Source organism: Salmo salar, chromosome 11 (genome assembly GCF_965601325.2).
Source record: "Salmo salar chromosome 11, fSalSal1, whole genome shotgun sequence".
NCBI classification, from domain to species: Eukaryota; Metazoa; Chordata; class Actinopteri; order Salmoniformes; family Salmonidae; genus Salmo; species Salmo salar.
This window is the reverse complement of record NC_138301.1, coordinates 82,046,751-82,065,044: the sequence shown is the minus strand read 5'-3', so window position 1 is coordinate 82,065,044 and position 18,294 is coordinate 82,046,751. Positions and strand designations below refer to the sequence as shown.

At 42.3% G+C, this 18,294-nt stretch overlaps 1 long non-coding RNA gene, 3 other non-coding genes and 1 pseudogene across 6 annotated transcripts; all 5 read left to right on the top strand.

The window, feature by feature from the left end:
• The first annotated feature begins 1,141 nt into the window (after positions 1-1,141).
• On the top strand, positions 1,142-8,965 carry LOC106562958 (small ribosomal subunit protein uS2m-like; annotated as a pseudogene). Its single transcript, XR_014379431.1, has 4 exons — positions 1,142-1,193; positions 6,805-6,918; positions 7,062-7,191; positions 7,455-8,965. The product of XR_014379431.1 is annotated as a small ribosomal subunit protein uS2m-like (transcript).
• A 1,408-nt stretch (positions 8,966-10,373) lies between these two features.
• Positions 10,374-16,718, top strand: LOC106562957 (uncharacterized). 2 transcript variants are annotated; one of them, XR_001319149.3, is made up of 8 exons: positions 10,374-10,461; positions 11,245-11,378; positions 12,262-12,337; positions 12,616-12,730; positions 13,645-13,720; positions 14,023-14,152; positions 15,885-15,948; positions 16,378-16,718. It is a non-coding gene; the product is annotated as an uncharacterized LOC106562957 (long non-coding RNA). The 2 variants fall into 2 exon arrangements; XR_014379429.1 differs by lacking the exons at positions 10,374-10,461; positions 11,245-11,378 and adding an exon at positions 11,406-11,656.
• On the top strand, positions 12,391-12,522 carry LOC123725272 (small nucleolar RNA SNORA17). Its single transcript, XR_006757773.1, has one exon. It is a non-coding gene; the product is annotated as a small nucleolar RNA SNORA17 (small nucleolar RNA).
• On the top strand, positions 13,774-13,905 carry LOC123725273 (small nucleolar RNA SNORA17). The gene has a single exon (XR_006757774.1). It is a non-coding gene; the product is annotated as a small nucleolar RNA SNORA17 (small nucleolar RNA).
• LOC123725271 (small nucleolar RNA SNORA17) lies at positions 16,005-16,136 on the top strand. Its single transcript, XR_006757772.1, has one exon. It is a non-coding gene; the product is annotated as a small nucleolar RNA SNORA17 (small nucleolar RNA).
• Positions 16,719-18,294: the final 1,576 nt, after the last annotated feature.

Genomic DNA, 18,294 nt, shown 5'->3' with positions numbered 1-18,294 from the left:
CAGAAGCTGGATGTGAAGCTGGATGTGGAGGTCCTGGGTTGACTAGGTTACACGTGGTCTGCGGTTGTAAGGCCGGTTGAAAGTATTACCACATTTTTGTAAACCACGTTGGAGGTGGCTTATGGTAGAGAAATTAACATTCAATTCTCTGGCAACAGCGCTGGTGGACATTCGTGCAGTCAGCATGCCAATAGAAAAACTTGAGACATCTGTGCTATTGTGTTGTGTGGGAAAACTGCACATTTTCAAGTGGCCTTTTATTGTCCCCAGCACAAGGTGCACCTGTGTAATGATCATGCGGTTTAATCAGCTTCTTGATACACCACACCTGTCAGGTGGATGGATTATCTTGGCAAAGGAGAAATGCTCACTAACAGAGATGTAAACAAATTTGTGCACAAAATTTGAGAGAAATAAGCTTTTTGTGTGTATGGTACATTTCTGTGATCTTTTATTTCAACTCATGAAACCAAGACTTTACATGTTGCGTTTATATTTTTGTTCAGTATGGTTGTTTAGGAAACTGTCAAAAACATTAACTTGTTTTTCCACGCTGTTGGTCTAACTGTTTGTTACATGCAATATTTGTTTTGCGGACTTCAACTGACAGATTGCTCTCAGGTTATGTGATTAAACAAAGGTATGTGTCGTTCAATTTATTCCGCCACTGTGTGCCAGTTGTCTTTTTGTTGTCTCTGCCTTATTTTAGGCTATATCACGGTGGCTTATGAAGGAATGGGTTATAGAGCAAACAACACAGTTATCACAAACTAACTTGTTAAATGGCTTTTTTACAAGCTTGACTTCCCCAGTGATTTTATACAGACACCGCTACTGCACATCTCACAAATGGAGTTCAAAACACTTGTAGAATATACGCCAATGCGCATTGATGCTGTTCTGGCGGCTCGTGGCGGCCGAACGCCCAATTTAAGACGCATTATGTTGGTGTTTCCTTTATTTTGGCAGTTACCTGTACATTTATTTTGTATTACATTTCAATAAAGTTTTTGAATAAACATTCAAATTAATGAATGTTCATGGGAGTTGTGGTCCAATATAAATTATTGACGCTTGATCTAGCGCCCACGGAACAGCCAATGGACTACAACTACCCAGTCACATTTTTATTTGACCTTCAGTGGGAGGGTACAGAGCCCAATCAAACATGGCAGCCGGAGTTTTTACCAAAGGTACAGTTTATTTAAATGATATAATCAATTTATGTATGTTGGTTATGTTTCTAAAGAAAATAGATTATAAATCTATTTTGCTACCTTGTAAAACTGTACAACCTTTGCTCGTTTGATAGGCCGATAATTCCATTACACAACCAATGCATACTGGCTAGCTAGCAGTAGCGTCACACTAGAGGTCTGCCTGGGCCTGATTTCTTCGTCTTTCTCCCGCCCGCCCGCACCCTCTGCCTTTCTGTCCGACTCCCACCCACAACCGCAAGAATTGTCCAAAACCCGACCTAGTCCCAGCAATTTTTCCCCCTATAGGCTGTATCAAATGTGCAAAAATAATTTAAGAAATAGGTTAATTTACCAGAGATTCTCAGGTGGCCCATTATTTTAGGCTATCTGTATTACTGGGCTACAGTATACTAGTATTTGACATGTACAAGTAATAATAAGTAACAATGCAATAATCAATAACAATCTATTACTAGAAAAAAACACGAGGAATAGAAAATATGAAATACACAAAGTAAGCAAGCATACAATATACAGGAAATATTTAAAAAGTCCGTTCCAATACCATATTTACATGTGCAGGGAAACTGGAGTGATGGATGTAGACATGTATAGGGGTAAGGGGACTAGGCAACAGGATATAAGAACAGTAGCAGCAGCTTGTATGTGAGTGGGTGTGTAGAGTCTGTATAAATGTATGTGAATATTATGTGTGAGTGAGCAAATTATGCAGTGAGTCTTTGTGTGTTGGAGTGACAGTGAGTGTGTAGGGCCCTGTGAGTGTGCATAGAGACAGCGCAAATATTGAAATAAGGTCAATAAAGATACAAGGTAAACAGTCCGTGAAGCTCTTTTTTAAACTTTTTTTTATAGCTATTTATCAGTTGTATTCCTTGGGGATAGAAGCTATTCAGGAGCATATTGGTGTCAGACTTGATGCACCGGTACCTCTTGCCATGCTGCAGTACAGAGAATAGTCTATGGCTTGGGGTCTTTGACAGTTTTCCAGGTATACTTTTCACACCGCATGATGTAGAGGTCCTGGTAGGCAGGGAGCTCTGTCTGCACATAAACTTAGCAAAAAAAGAAACGTCCCTTTTTCAGGACCCTGTCTTTCAAAGATAACTCCTAAAAATCCAAATAACTTCACAGATCTTCATTGTATAGGGTTTAAACACTGTTTCCCATGCTTGTTCGATGAACCATAAACAAATAATGAGCATGCACCTGTGGAAGTGTTGTTAAGACACTAACAGCTTACAGACGATAGGCAATTAAGGTCACAGTTATGAAAACCTAGGACACTGAAGAGACCTTTCTACTGACTCTGAAAAACACCAAAAGAAAGATGCCCATGCTCCCTGCTCATCTGCATGACCGTGCCTTAGGCATGCTGCAAGGAGGCATGAGGACTGCAGATGTGGCCAGGGCAATAAATTGCAATGTCCGTACTGTGAGACGCCTAAGACAGAGCTACAGGGAGACAGGACGGACAGCTGATCATCCTCGCAGTGGCAGACCACGTAACAACACCTGCACAGGATCGGTACATCCGAACATCACACCTGCAGGACAGGTACAGGATGGCAACAACAACTGCCCGAGTTACACCAGGAACGTACAATCCCTCCATCAGTGCTCAGACTGTCCGCAATAGGCTGAGAGAGGCTGGACTGTGGGCTTGTAAGCATGTTGTAAGGCAGGTCCTCACCAGAAATCCAGGCAACAACGTCGCCAATGGGCACAAACCCACCGTCGCTGGACCAGACAGGACTGGCAAAAAGTGCTCTTCAATAACGAGTTACGGTTTTGTCTCACCAAGGGTGATGGTCGGATTCGCGTTTATCGTCGAAGGAATGAGCGTTACACCGAGGCCTGTACTCTGGAGCGGGATCGATTTGGAGGTGGAGGGTCCGTCATGGTCTGGGACGGTGTGTCACAGCATCATCGGACTGAGCTTGTTGTCATTGCTGGCAATCTCAACGCTGTGCGTTACAGGGAAGACATCCTCCTCCCTCATGTGGTACCCTTCCTGCAGGCTCATCCTGACATGACCCTCCAGCATGACAATACCACCAGCCATACTGTTCGTTCTGTGCGTGATTTCCTGCAAGACCGGAATGTCAGTGTTCTGCCATGGCCAGCGAAGAACCCAGATCTCAATCCTATTGAGCACATCTGGGACCTGTTGGATCGGAGGGTGAGGGCTAGGGCCATTCCCCCCAGAAATGTCCGGGAACTTGCAGGTGCCTTGGTGGAAGAGTGGGGTAACATCTCACAGCAAGAACTGTCAAATCTGGTGCAGTCCATGAGGAGGAGATGCACTGCAGTACTTTATGCAGCTGGTGGCCACACCAGATACTGACTGTTACTTTTGATTTTGACCCCCCCCCCCCCCCCCCCCTTTGTTCAGGGACACATTATTCCATTTCTGTTAGTCACATGTCTGTGGAACTTGTTCAGTTTGTCTGTTGATGAATCTTGTTATGTTCATACAAATATTTACACTTGTTAAGTTTGCTGAAAATAAACACAGTTGACAGTGAGAGAACGTTTATTTTTTTTGCTGAGTTTATATCAGACAATATTGTAGATGTAGTTTGAAGAGTGCAGAGTTGGAGACTTGCACTTTCTCTTGAGCTATTTTCATAGCCTACCTTTTAGGAGTGGGAAGATTTTCAGACGGAGTAAACTATAGCCTAATCATATTTAGGAAGTACATTTCCTTGGAAAGATGACTGCCCCATGCTTCTCCGCCCATGCATAGGCTATATCCTACTCTACTTAATTGAGACCACACGCGCACCTAAACTCTCACGTATGGCTACTGAACTTAAAGCAACAAGAATGATGACAGCAACACTTGCTACGTTTTGCATATAGGATATCATTAAAATTTGGGAAAATATTCAGACTCCTTCCCCTTTTCCACATTTTGTTACATTACAGCCTTATTCTAAAATTGATTACATTCTCTCTTTTCCCCCCCTCAATCTATACACAACTCCCCCCAAAATTAAAGATACATTATTTACATAGGTATTCAGACCCTTTGCTTTGAGCTCAGGTGCATCCTGTTTCCATTGATCATCCTTGAGATGTTTCTACAACTTGATTGGAGTCCACCTGTGGTAAATTAAATTGATTGGACATGATTTGGAAATGCACACACCTGTCTATATAAGGTCCCACAGTTGACAGTGCATGTCAGAGCAAAAACCAAGCCATGAGATCGAAGGAATTGTCTGTAGAGCTCCGGGACAGGATTGTGTTGAGGCACAGACCTGGGGCAGGGTGCCAAAATATTTCTGCAGCATTGAAGGTCCCCAAGAACACAGTGGCCTCCATCATTCTTAAATGGAAGAAGTTTAGAACCACGAAGACTCTTCCTAGAGCTGGCCGCCCCGCTAAACTGACCATTCGGGGGAGAAGGGCCTTCCAGAAGGACAACCATCACTGCAGCACTCCACCAATCAGGCCTTTATGGTAGAGTGGCCAGATGGAAGTCACTCCTCAGTTGGGCTGGGTAATATGGCCCAAATATTATATCACAGTATTTTTTTTTTTTAATTGGATGGTATTTTTAGTTTTTGAATAGTGAAAGTTGTACATTTGCTTTATGAGTAGTGAGTGATCCTAGGGTGGCAACACATACAATCTAAGTGATTTCAGTGAGTCTTTCTCCATTCTGATTGTTTTATACTGTTCAATTCAACCAAAACAAATTTCAGCACTTATCATTTCTGCATTTCCTGCACTCAATTGCTGTGGTGGAAAAAGTACCCAATTGTCATACTTGAGTAAAAGTAAAGATATGTTTAATAGAAAATTACTCAAGTGAAAGTCCTCCAGTAAAATACTACTTGAGTAAAAGTCTAAAAGTATTTGGTTTTAAGTATACTTAAGTGTCAAAAGTAAATGTAATTGATAAAATGTACTTAAGTATCAAAAGTACAAGTGTAAATAATTTCAAATTCCTTATTAAGCAAACCAGATGGCACCATTTTCTTTTTTTAAATTATTTACTGCTAGCCAGGGGCGCACTCCAACACTCAGACTTAATTTACATACAAAGCATTTGTGTTTAGTGAGTCCTTCAGAGCAGAGGCAGTAGATGACCATGGATGTTCTCTTGACAAGTGTGTGAATTGGACCATTTTCCTGTCCTGCTAAGCATTCAAAATGTAACAAGTACTTTTAGGTGTCAGGGAAAATGTATGGAGTAAAATGTACAGTATTTTCTTTCGGAATGTAGTTTAGTAAAAGTTGTCAAAAATAGTCAAGTACAGATACAAAAAAAAAAACGACTTAAGTAAAAAATACTTTCAAGTACTACTTAAGTACTTTATGCCACTGCTCAATTGAGAGAATTTCCACACTGCCACGTAGCGCTGCACGACATGGGCAAATAATCGAGGACTTATTTTTAACCAAATGTTGCAATTGTGATTTGACTTGCGAATTAGAGCAAAACTGCTGGAATCATGGAAATAGAATAGTCATTCTAATTCTATTGTTATAATAGTGAACACTTTGAATACAGTGTTTGAGATGACAATAAATAAAAATGCCAGGGAGGAGTTATTGTGACATGGTAGGAACTTAAGTGTTTTCTAGTGGACACTATAAGCTTTGGCTACATTGCATGTTTTCTCTTAGCTACTTAATGTAGCTAACATATTCTTGCTTTGCATATTCCTCTTTGATTTAGAAGATACTGTTGCACAAACAACATGTGGATTTAGGTCTACACCATCACTGGTATTATCAGGCTGTATTAGCTAGCTACGTTTGCTCTTACTCAGTACATTTATTTGCTGGCTATTAGCATCTCACAAGATTTAGGGCGACTTGCTAAGAACCTGTATTTGCTTTGTCATTGTGGGGTATTGTGTGTAGATTGAGGGGAAAAAACGATTTAATCAATTTTAGAATAAGGCTGTAGCGTAACAAAATGTGGAAAAAGTCAAGGGGTCTGAATACTTTCTGAATGCACTGCAGCCTTTTCATTTTTAATGATTTTTTTTAAATGTATTTTTTACTGCACCTCGGCTCACGTTGGTTGAGCTCCCTACACTTTTTTCCGTTATCAATATTTATTTACAGACACGGTAGTAAACAACAGTCTAATCATATGTAGTTAATTTCATATTTAACTGCCACTTGATTCTCTGCCCATGTAGGCAGCCTACTCTATTTCAATGAGACCACACATACTAGGCACACTTGAACTTACATACCCAACTATAGAGGAGAGGTAGGCTACTGAAGTTGAACCAGTGAATTATGTGTGAATTATGCCAAAAAAATTATGCTTTTAATACAATAGGTAGGCTTAAAATAATGCATGCAAAGCATCATGACAAACATTTTCAAATAATCTGCGGGACAACAAATATTTGAATGCCAAAGTAATCTGTTTGATTTCCCGCTCCTGGCGCACCGCAATAATCTCTGTCGGGTCCATCGGGAATGCAGCCCTCTACATCACACATTCAAATCAAGTTGGATAGTCAGCGCTACAATGTAATCGCTGATATGTTGTAGTTAGCTACTGTTGTAATTTTATGACTGCTAGCTAACTTGATGCTGGTGTGTTTCTTAGGTTTGTGCAGGCTCCACCACCCCTGGCTTGTTGCAGCCGGATATTCCTGTATTGGACCGCTCTGTGCGACTGCTGCGGCCGTCAAAACACTCCCCTTGCAAACTGACAGCACAGGTAGGCAGTTGTCAGCGACACGTACATTTAGCTATCTTACATTAGTTATAGGTATGGATATTAAGTTTTACACGCATTCATAAACATTCTCTACTCCACCATCACAAGGCGATAATCTCTTCTCTCTTTTTTTTTTTTTGTAGATGTCACTGACAAGATCCTGAACCTTCCTGTTGAAATGCCAGATTTCTTCCGCTTGTCAGAACTGTTCTCCTTGAAAGATCTATTCGATGCCAGAGTTCACCTCGGCCACAAGAAAGGCTGCAGACACAGGTGTGTTGACTATGATTTCATCTAACAGTTGCACTATGATTTTTTTTTGTCAACTTGTCATTGTGGTTCACATTAGACTTATGACTCTTCTCTACCATCTTGGATTAGACGAGTAGAATAAAGAATCTCCATTGGGCAAAATGTTTCAGCTTTCAGATATTAGAGACAACATGTAAGTATAAACAGAATGACGTTCCCACACAAACAATCTCTGGTTTCGCTTTCTCCTTTGCTCCCGCTCTTTCTACCTCCCTCTCTTGTAGGCTGATGGAGCCCTAGATGTTCGGCAGTCGTCTGGACCAAGACATCATCGACCTAGACCAGACAGTGGAGCACCTCCAGAGCGCCCTGAACTTTACCGCCCACATCGCCTACCGTGGCGGCGTCATCCGCTTCGTCTCCCGCCGCCGCCAGTTTGGTCACCTGGTGGAGAGCACGGCGTAAGACTGCGGAGAATATGCCCACACACGCTACTGGCAGGGCGGCCTGCTCACCAACGCACCCATCCAGTATGGCCCTGGGGTTCGGCTGCCTGACCTCATCGTCTTCCTCTCAATGCTGAACAACGTCTTCCAGCAGCACGTGGGGGTCCGTGACGCGGCCAAGATGAATATACCCACAGTGGGGCTGGTGGACTCTTAACTGCAACCCCAGCCTGGTGACTTGGAATGATGACACACCAGCCGCTATGGAGTTGTACTGCCGCCTGTTCAAGATGACCATCAACCGAGCCAAGGACAAAAGGAGACAGATGGAGCGTCTATCGGCAGTGGGCCTCACACCAGGCTCTTAGTGAGCATCAACAAGGGGGAATGAAGGGCCCCTGTTTGAGTTCTTTGAAAATGCATTCTTCTTTACTCCCTTCCTTGAAGAAATACCTGATCTAAAGTAACAGGATAGGTGAAATCTTTACCTTTTGGCTAAGAGAGTAGTATCTGGAGGCAAGTGTTCCACTTATTAGTTTGCCCCAACACATGGATATCAGATTATGGATTTATGACAAAGAAGAGAAGATGGAGGATTAATTTTCAGTATTTGAACAGGGACAAGGACATTACTGCTAAAATACTCTGAAGCATCATGTTTCAGCAACAGATTTGGGGAATTTGTACAGAATTGTTGCTCTTTTTCTAGATGTATCTGGAGAAGCTGAGGTGTACAAAATGTGTAATTCCTATGTTTGTTCCATCAAATGATCCAGATTTGATCAGCATGTTTCCAGATTATTGCTAAATCTGTTTGTTTTTCATTGTCTGGTCAAATTCAATGAAATAATAGCATTTCTGTATCAAATGACATGAATGCACTACACTCATTCTATTTATCAAGTACATTTTATTTTCACTAAATTTGTTTGGTCTCTTCTTTTGTAAGCATTTGTCTTCACGCACACTTTTTCGTGGATTTTAATACTGGGCTAAAAGTGTTCATGTCCAACTAGTATAAAAAACAATTACTTTGGCAATGACTAAATTTATCTAATCCTTATCATTGTGCCAATAAAATGTATAGCTATGGCATATTTATTATTACATATGAAAACATGACACTTACACCAAGGAGAGTGATCATGGTGACTCTATTGCACCCACTGTATAGCAATCAACATATCAGATGTCTTCATCGTAGCTTCTATTTTGGATCAACTTTAACCATGTTTCCATCTACAGTTTATGTGAGTAAAGTCATATCTTATTTTTTTTAAAGTCAGGACAGCTGTTATGGAAACAGGAAATTTAGGTTGAATTTTATAAATGAGGACAAATAATTTGTTCGTTCATGGTGTGATCTTTTTGTGTCTGTAAAGTTCATTATGTGTGAAATGGCAGTGGAAACGCCTTTATGCGCAAATATTGATATAACCATCCTATCGTAGTAAATTTGGAGTCGTGATAACATGGTGTGTGTTTCTCCCACTACGACTCGGGAGACCATGCCGTTTATTAGGCTACAGATTAAATATTGTAAATGATGAACTTCACAGGACGGTGAAGGTGCACTGTGATCTTCATGCTCCTTTCCAAAAAATATCCTGGGTCTTATTCTGGTGACATGACTGATGCTTGACTGCCGTTTGACAAACACAAATATTCTCACTCTTATCCATAATCTCATGTAGATCAGGAATGGGAAATCATGGGGGCTGCAGTGGCTCTGCGTACCCCACCCCTGCCCTCCCCTCTGCGAGCAAAACATTTTATAGGCCCCCCTCGTGCCAGCGAAGAGAAAACAATTCTGCCATGGGACGTCGAGAAAATGTTGCCGTTTTAAAGCAAGTTTGCTGTAATTCTACTAATTTTGCCGTGGAGCGGATAGAAAAAATGCAGCTTTTAATATGGTCACTGACGATCAATGGGCCACACCCTGGTCAGTAATTCGACCATGATTACAAGTTTAGATAGCTGGCCTCTAGACTCATTTACCAATCTAAATACATTTAGCTGACACGAGCTAATCGAGTGACTGCTGATGCGCAACCAAATTTCGAAATGGCACCTTGTGTATTCTATTATGCTAACTCTCAACAGTAGGTTGAGACCCAGACAGTTCCTAAAAAATAAATACATTTGGGCCACTGCGTCTACAGCCTACCAGCACTGTGAGCTGTTGGTTAGAGCAGGGTTTCCCAAAGTCGGTCCTGGGGCCCCCCTCCCCTGTGTGCACGTTTTGTTTTTTGCAAAAGCACTGCAAAGCGGATTCAAACAATCAAAGATTGATGAGTTGGTAAGTTGAATCAGCTGTGTAGTACTAGGGCAAAAAACAAAACATGCACCTGGGGGCCCAGGACCGACTATGGGAAACCTTGGGCTAGAGTGCACATGCCAAGGCCAGAGTAGGAATATTTGCTATTTAATTAATGCAACAGTTTTAGTGACAAAATTATCAGTAGAGTTGAAAATGCGATGGAAACATATTGAACTATAATCTTTTATTGGGTACATGAAGACTTACGCGAAAACGTACATTTGGTGTGCACTACTTAACCACGCACTGGTTTTGATCCGCAAAAAGTACATTTGGTTGAAACCCCACTGGTGTGGAAAAGGCGCATATTTACTTTTTGCTTATTCTGGAGTATTCACTTAAACCTGCCGCCAGTTGAATGGAAACCTAGCTAGTGGACCTGTATGCGATTGGATGAAACCACTCGAACGCATATTTGCTTGCCTTAAATTGTCCTTCAAAGATTCCGTAGGTGATCCTTATAAATAGATACCTCCCGGTTTCTCGTTCTCTTGTCTTCTGTTCTCACTCAGAGGTCTGAGTATGGTGAGTAGCACATGTTGGTTTACGTGTTTTTAGTTTCAGGCCTACCTACTGTAGTACTGTACAGACGGTTTCTGATACGTTTGGCAACGATGTTTCTGGAGCGTCTGATAAATATTCGAAGTAACATGTTGCTGGTTCAAATTAACGCATGTAACTTAGTCTGACATTGGCTGTTGGCAATTGCGGCTAGCAAAAGGAGCTCACTGACTGCCAGTCACTCACGTCGTATGCGTTTCATTTCTAGCGGGGTATGCATGCTTTTTATGCCTTATTTCTTTAAAATGTTATCTAATTAGAGGCGTTGCAGGCTCGGTTTGTGGCGTTTCCGTTTTTTCGATTGCGGCGGCCACCTGGGCCCTCATAGATTTGTCTACATTTTATGTATATGTAAACTAAAGGGCAACTCCACTTTTCAAACTCATTATCTCCAGCACCAAACCAGTGTCTACATGTGCGAAAACGTTGCGTTTCTGTGGTTAAGATAAAGGTCCTAAATGCTTCTGACATCACGGTAGGCTTAGAAGTAAGAAACTGTTTAAAAAAAAAACCCAAAAAACGATATAATAGCATTTAACCAGAGGGAGTCTATTTTCTTGCTCCCCATGACCCGCGAATATCAGTGTTTGAAAATCAGTCCTTACGATTTCTGTTATCGGCTATAACGTAACTGTGCCGTTTCCACATATGTAGACTGTTTTAGTGCTGGAGATTGTGAATGTTTGTGGCGGAGTTGCTCTTTTTAAGGGTAAAGAATGACTAATGTCCTGTGTTCTTTTTTTATAGTTGTCTCGGAGGTGAAGAGTACTAAGGGGAACATTAGATACCGCCATAATCTATTGGTGTCACTAGCCAAGCAGATGGCACATGAAAGTAGCAGTAATGCCTGCCTTTTCTCCCTGAAAAAATCTAATATAGTGGTAAGTTACACCAGGTGGCATTTGGAACTCTGTCCAGTCTAAAGAAGTAAAGTGTAATTGGTCTGTGATGAGAAATCATGCACCACGCTGAACTTGTGATGGATAACCTCTACCACATAATCTGAGACCTGCACAGACCTGGTTACAAATAAATGCTGGTTCATAAGGCTGGGTTGTGAATGCTTGGTTCTGGTTTCCCAGACATGGATTACGTCTACTTCTGGGCTAAAGCTATTTCATTGAAGAATCCATATAGGCCTCTCCTAACAGTTTAATGGGTTTGTTTCTCAGAAGATTAGTTACTAATGGTACCTCTTGGGGGTTCTTGCCCTTTGTGATGTAACTGCCTACAATGCCACTTAGTGAGTGGGCAGACAAACTAACCAATGATGGCATGGAGTGTATGTCTATGACCTATTAATCAAGCACATTTGATCTTGGTATGACTGATGCTTTAGAACAGGGGTATTGAACACTTGCTATAGGACAGGGTTTCCCAAAATGTCCTCTTGTCCCCAAGGGGTGCATGTTTTTGGTCTAAGCACTACACAGCTGATTTAAATAATCAACTAATCATCAATCTTTGTTAATTTGGATCAGTTCTGTTGGTGCAAAGACCAAAACGCTACCCTTCGAGGTCTGGAGCCTGCTGGTGTTCTGTTCTACCTGATTTATTGGACCCACCTGGGGTCCTAGTCCTAAATCAGTCCCTGATTTTAGAGGAAACAAACTCAGTGGAACTGGCTTTGAGGTCCAGACTGAGGGCTGCAGAACTAGCAGCTATCTACTTGGACTAACTACTTATTATATCTACACTTTGACTATTTGTTGGCTTTGTTGCCTAGATCGGTTTCCTTAACTGTTACCATCTTGTTTTTTTCAGATAAAGGATGGTCTGGAAGTGCAGCAGTGCTGAGTTACTGGTCATAGTGGGTCATGACATGGTGCCACAAGCCATGGTAAGTCCTTGCCTTGTTTGGTTATGCACTGGCTGAATGTATTCCCCTAGCAATCTGCCCCTTGAGGTGTTGCAGTCCGACTGTACGTGTTGAGCCTGTGTCATGAGGGGCGGAGAGTGACAGGGCTATGTCTACGCCAAGGATCCAGAACAGTGGGTACTTGGAGTGATCATAGCGCCAACATCAGCAACAGTATATGAAATGTAATACGGCTAAATGACGGGTTCATATCATACGTGTAACGTCCTGTTTTCTTTGGTTGTCCTTCGGATGTGAAGCTGCCAATGAGAAATTGGCATACTGCTGATTGGTGTCCTGTCCTAGCGGATGTAACCTGGAAGTAGCAGAGTGATTGCCGCCTCTCCTCCCCGAAAGAATGCTGTGCACTTAACGGTAAGCAGCATCCATGGCGTTTTCACTAAGTCTTAAAATAAATGTCCAATAGGTCTGTGACGAGAAATCATGCACCACGCTGAACTTGTGATGGATAACCTCTACCACATAATCTGAGACCTGCAGAGACGTGGTTACAAATAAATGCTAATTCATAAGGCTAGGTTGTGAATGCTTGGTTCGGGTTTCCCAGACATTGATTAAGCCTACTTCTGGGCTAAAGCTATTTCAGTGGAGAATCCACATAGGCCCCTAACAGTTTAATGGGATTGTTTTTCAGAAGACCAGTTACTAATGGTACCTCTTGGTGGTTGTTGCCCTTTGCGATGTAGCTGTGCCTACAATGCCACTGTTACACTGAGCGGGCAGACAAACTAACCAACGATGGCACGGCTGCCCTGTTCAGTGGGCATGGAACCAGGCCTGGTAGGCCCAGGTATCACCCCCTCACCGGGAGGAAAGGATGTCTGACCTATTAGTCAAGCACATTTGATCTTGATATGGCTGACGCTTTAGAACAGGGGTATTCAACCCTTGCCCTAAGACAGGGTTTCCCAAACTGCCCTCTTGACCCCAAGGGGTGCTGGTTTTGCTTTTGTCGAAGCACAGCTGATTTAAATAATCAACTAATCAAGCTTTGCTAGTTTCAATCAGTTCTGTTGGTGAAGAAAAAAACGCTACCCTTTGAGGTCTGGAGCCTGCTGGTGTTCTGTTCTACCTGATTATTGGACCCACCTGGGATCACAGTTCTAAATCAGTCCCTGATTTTAGAGGAAACAAACTCAGAAGTGGCTTTGAGGTCCAGACTTTGAGGGCTGTCGAACTAGCAGCTATCTACTTGGACTAACTACTTATTATATCTACACTTTGACTATTTGTTGGCTTTGTTGCCCTAACTTTTACCATCTTTTCAGCTAAAGTATGGTCTGGAGGTGCAGCAGTGCTGACTTACTGGTCATAGTGGGTCATGACATGGTGCCACAAGCCATGGTAAGTCCTTGCCTTGTTTGGTTACGCACTGGCTGAATGTATTCCCCTAGCAATCTGTCCCTTGAGGTGTTGCAGTCCGACTGTACGTGTTGAGCCTGTGTCATGAGGGGCGGAGAGTGACAGGGCTATGTCTACGCCAAGGACCCAGAACAGTGGGTACTTGGAGTGATCATAGCGCCAACATCAGCAACAGTATATGAAATGTAATACGGCTCAGCAACAGTATATGAAATGTAATACGGCTAAATGACTGGGGTTCATATCATACATGTAATGTCCCGTTTTCTCTGGTTGTCCTTCAGATGTGAAGCTGCCAATGAGAAATTGGAGTACCACTGATTGGTGTCCTGTCCTAGCGGATGTAACCTGGAAGTAGCAAAATAATTGCTGCCTTTCCTTCCTGAAAGAATGCTGTGCAGTGTGCACATAACGGTAAACAACATCCATGGCATTTTAACTAAGTCTTAAAATAAATGTCTAATAGGTCTGTGATGAGAAATCATGCACCACGCTGAACTTGTGATGGATAACCTCTACCACATTATCTGAGGCCTGCAGAGACATGGTTACAAATTCTCAAAGCTTGTTAATGCTACTGAGCAAATGAACGGGTTGGTTTCATGAGCTGAAATAAAAGATCGCAGAAATTTCCATGTGCACAAGAACCTTATTTCTCTGTTTTGCACGAACTTCTTTGAGCATTTCTCCTTTGCCAAGATGATCCATCCACCTGATATGACATAAGCGTCATTATTAAACAGCATGATCATTACACAGGTACACCTTGTGCTGTGGACAATAAAATATGCAGTTTTGTCAACACAATGCCAAAGATCTCTCAAGCTGAGGGAGTGCAATTAGCATGCCGACTGCAGGAATGTCCACCAGAGCTGTTGCCAGATTTGGATATTCATTTCTCTACCATAAGCAGCCTCCCGACGTTTTAGAATTTGTCAGGACTGCCGTATTTTCACCTATAGGATCTGAGACGGCTACCCGGACAGCTGAAACTGGGTTTGCGCAACATTCATTTCTGTCAAACAGTCTCAGGACGATCGTTGTCTTGACCTGGCTACAGTTCGGTGTCTTTAGCAGCAAAATGCTCACCTTTGCTGGCACGCTGGAGGAGTGTGCCCTTCACAGGTGTATCCCAGTTTTAACTGTACCGGGTAGATGGCAGGGAAAGTTGTGAAGTGCCCTGTGGTGTTAGGATATGGGCAGGCATAAGCTATGGACAACAAACGCAATTGCATGTTATCGATGGCAATTTCAATGTAGAGATTCCGTGATGAGATCCTGAGGCCCGTTGTTGTGCCGCCATCTGCCTCACCTCGTGTTTCAGCGCTAATGCATGGCCCTATGTCGCCATGATCTGTACACAGTTCCTGTGAGCTGAAATGTCCCGGTTCTTCCATGGCTTACATACTCACCAGAGCATGTTTATTTTACATTTACATTTTAGTCATTTAGCAGACGCTCTTATCCAGAGCGACTTACAAATTGGATGATGCTTTGTATCGAAGTGTATGATGGCGTCTCCCTGCAATGTCCAGCAACTTCACACAGCCATTTAAGTGGAACAGGCCACACTCAATCATCTGATCCACTCTATGTGAAGATGTTGTGATGATTGAGGTAAATGGTTGTCGTGCGAGCCTTTATCTGTGACCAAAATCTGTATTCCCTGTCTTGTGAAATCTATAGATCAGGGCCTAATGAATTTAGTACCATTGACTGATTTCCTTGTGACTAAACTATGACATTTTGAATTTATAGATTAAACCTACTCATGGACTAAAGCTCTTTCAATGGAGAATCCATGTAGGCCCCAATGTTTAATAGGTTTGTTTTTCAGCACATGTATTAATGGTGTTTCCTACCCCTTGATGTACTTGTGGCTCCAATGCCACTGTCTGCCTGCTCATTGCATGACAAACTGACCCACAATGACTTGACTGCCCTCTAGTGGGAAGCGGGTACGGAACACTTCCAGGTACCCAGACCCTCGCCAGGAGGGCAGAGTGTACTAACCTATTAATCACGTTTGTTAGTGGTGCAATACTCTAGAACTAGCATCAATGTATTTGGACCCACTACTTAATATGTATGCTGTTGCCTTGATCTGTGGCTTTTCAAACTTAACTGTAACATCTGTTATTTTCAGATGGTCTGGAGGTGTAGCAGTGCACACTGGTCGTAGTGGGGTTGACATGGAGCCGCAAGTCATTGTAAGTCCGCCTCATTCGGTTACACACTGGCTGAATGTATATTGGTCTCAACGAAATCTGCCCCTTGAGGTGTTGCAGTCCGACTGTACGTGTTGAGCCTGTGTCATGAGGGGCGGAGAGTGACAGGGCTATGTCTACGCCAAGGACCCAGAACAGTGGGTACTTGGCGTGATCATGGCACCGATATTTGGCTGTATTGAGACCCGTAGACAAATGTTATCTTATAGTGCTTGAACAGGTGTCTGAGTGCTTGTTTTAAACTGAGGTACTTGATCTTGTTTTGCCAAAACCAATTTTATTACCGACAGGTAATTGCCATTGGGCCAATACTTAGTTGATTCAACTAACCAGAGGTTTTGGGACTTGGTCACTTAAGGTTGCAGGGTTTTTTTGGCATTAATTCTCACCCACTTCCTGATTCATTGATAGATCGGAGAGGTGCTGAAGAACAAATGAAGATTGTGACCCGTTTCAGTTGAAGATGTAAGGTGGCAGTAATGGGTTGTACCTTAGTAGAAGAAAGCAGATTGTTCAGTTGCCGGTCCTAGACTAGGGTGCCATCTGATTTTATGTGTATGCAGCTGCCACTATTATAGCCTTTAGATGCCGTTTACCACAGCATGCTCATCATGCGAAAACCCTTTTGACTTGGTGTAATTGGCTCAACAAATACTAATTAAACAATGTACCTGGCCTGTTTGATTTAAATACATGTATTGCTTTCAAGATAATTGAAATAAACAAAAGCTGGTCTCAGTGGTTGGTTGAAATTTAAGCTTTTTTTCTTCAGATGCCCTTCACTATGACAACTACAGAGACCTGAAAGTTGTTGATGTGAACTTATTGAATTGACAAACCAGTGTGAAGTCACAGGTCTGCTGGAATGGATGGAAATTAAGTTGAGCATGGTTTCAGTGTGACCTTCATGCCTTGACTGTGAAATGGAGGGACAAAATACACACCGATAGCAACAGGATTAGAGGTCGACCGATTATTCGGAATGGCCGACTTAATTGGGGCTGATTTCAAGTTTCATAACAATCGCCGTTTTTGGACACCGATCATGGCCGGTTACATTGCCCTCCACGGGTAGACTGCGTGGCAGGCTGACTACCTGTTATGCGAATGTAGCAAGGAGGTAAGGTGCTAGCTAGCGTTTAACATATCTTTTTTTTTATCTCAACATAATCACTAGTTAACAACACATGGTTGCTATTACTAGTTTGTGCTGCGTTGCCTGTTAATTTATCATTGAATACTTCGCCAAATGAGTAACAAGCGCATTTGCAAAAAAAGCACTGTCGTTGCACCAATGTGTACCTAAACAATGCCTTAATACACTATCTTTTTAAACCTGCTTATTTAGTTAATATTGCCTGCTAACATTAAGTTGTTTTAACTAGGGAAATTGTCACTTTTCTTTCGTTCTGTGCAACAGTCAGGGTATTTAAATTTACGGATGCCACCCATTAGATAAAATATGGAACGGTTCCGTATTTGAAATGATAGTTTCGGGATTTGACGATATTAATGACCTAAGACTTGTATTTCTGTGTTATAATTAAGTATTTGATTGAGTGGTGGTAGGCGGCAGCAGCAGGCTCGTAAGCATTCATTCGAACAGCACTTTTGTGCATTTGCCAGCAGCTCGTCGCTGTGCTTCAAGCATATCAACTCCCGAGATTAGGCTGGTGTAACCGATGTGAAATGGCTAGTTAGTGGGGTGCACGCTAATAGCGCTTCAATTAGTGACGTCACTTGCTCTGAGACCTTGAAGTTGTTCCCCTTGCTCTGCAAGGGCGATGGGTAATGCTTCAAGGGTGGCTGATGTGTTCCTGGTTCAAGCCCAGGGACGGAAGCTACTGTTAAAATGGCAATACTAAAGTGCCTATAAGAACATCCGATAGTCAAAGGTATATGAAATACAACACGTATAGAGTCTTATAACTTCTTACCTGGGACTATTGAAGACATGTTAAAAGGAAACACCAGCTTTCATATGTTCTGAGCAAGGAACTTAAACTTTAGCTTTCTTACATGGCACATATTGCACATTAACTTTCTTCTCCAACACTTGCATTATTTGAGGTATAATTTATTGATGTGTTGTAATTGTCATTATTACAAAATAAAAGGCCCGATTTAATCGGCATTAAAATCATAATCAGTCGACCTCAACAGGATGGCTTTCAAACTTCCCCATAAGTGGCTGTATGTGGCCGTTGTTTGAGTGCAGTCTACTTGTTCCAGATATGTTCATGAGATTGGTTACGGGATCTCCCCATGAGAAATCCTTTTTCATGCCCCTGGCTGTCTGAGTGGATCATGTTCCGGACAGGAAATGTA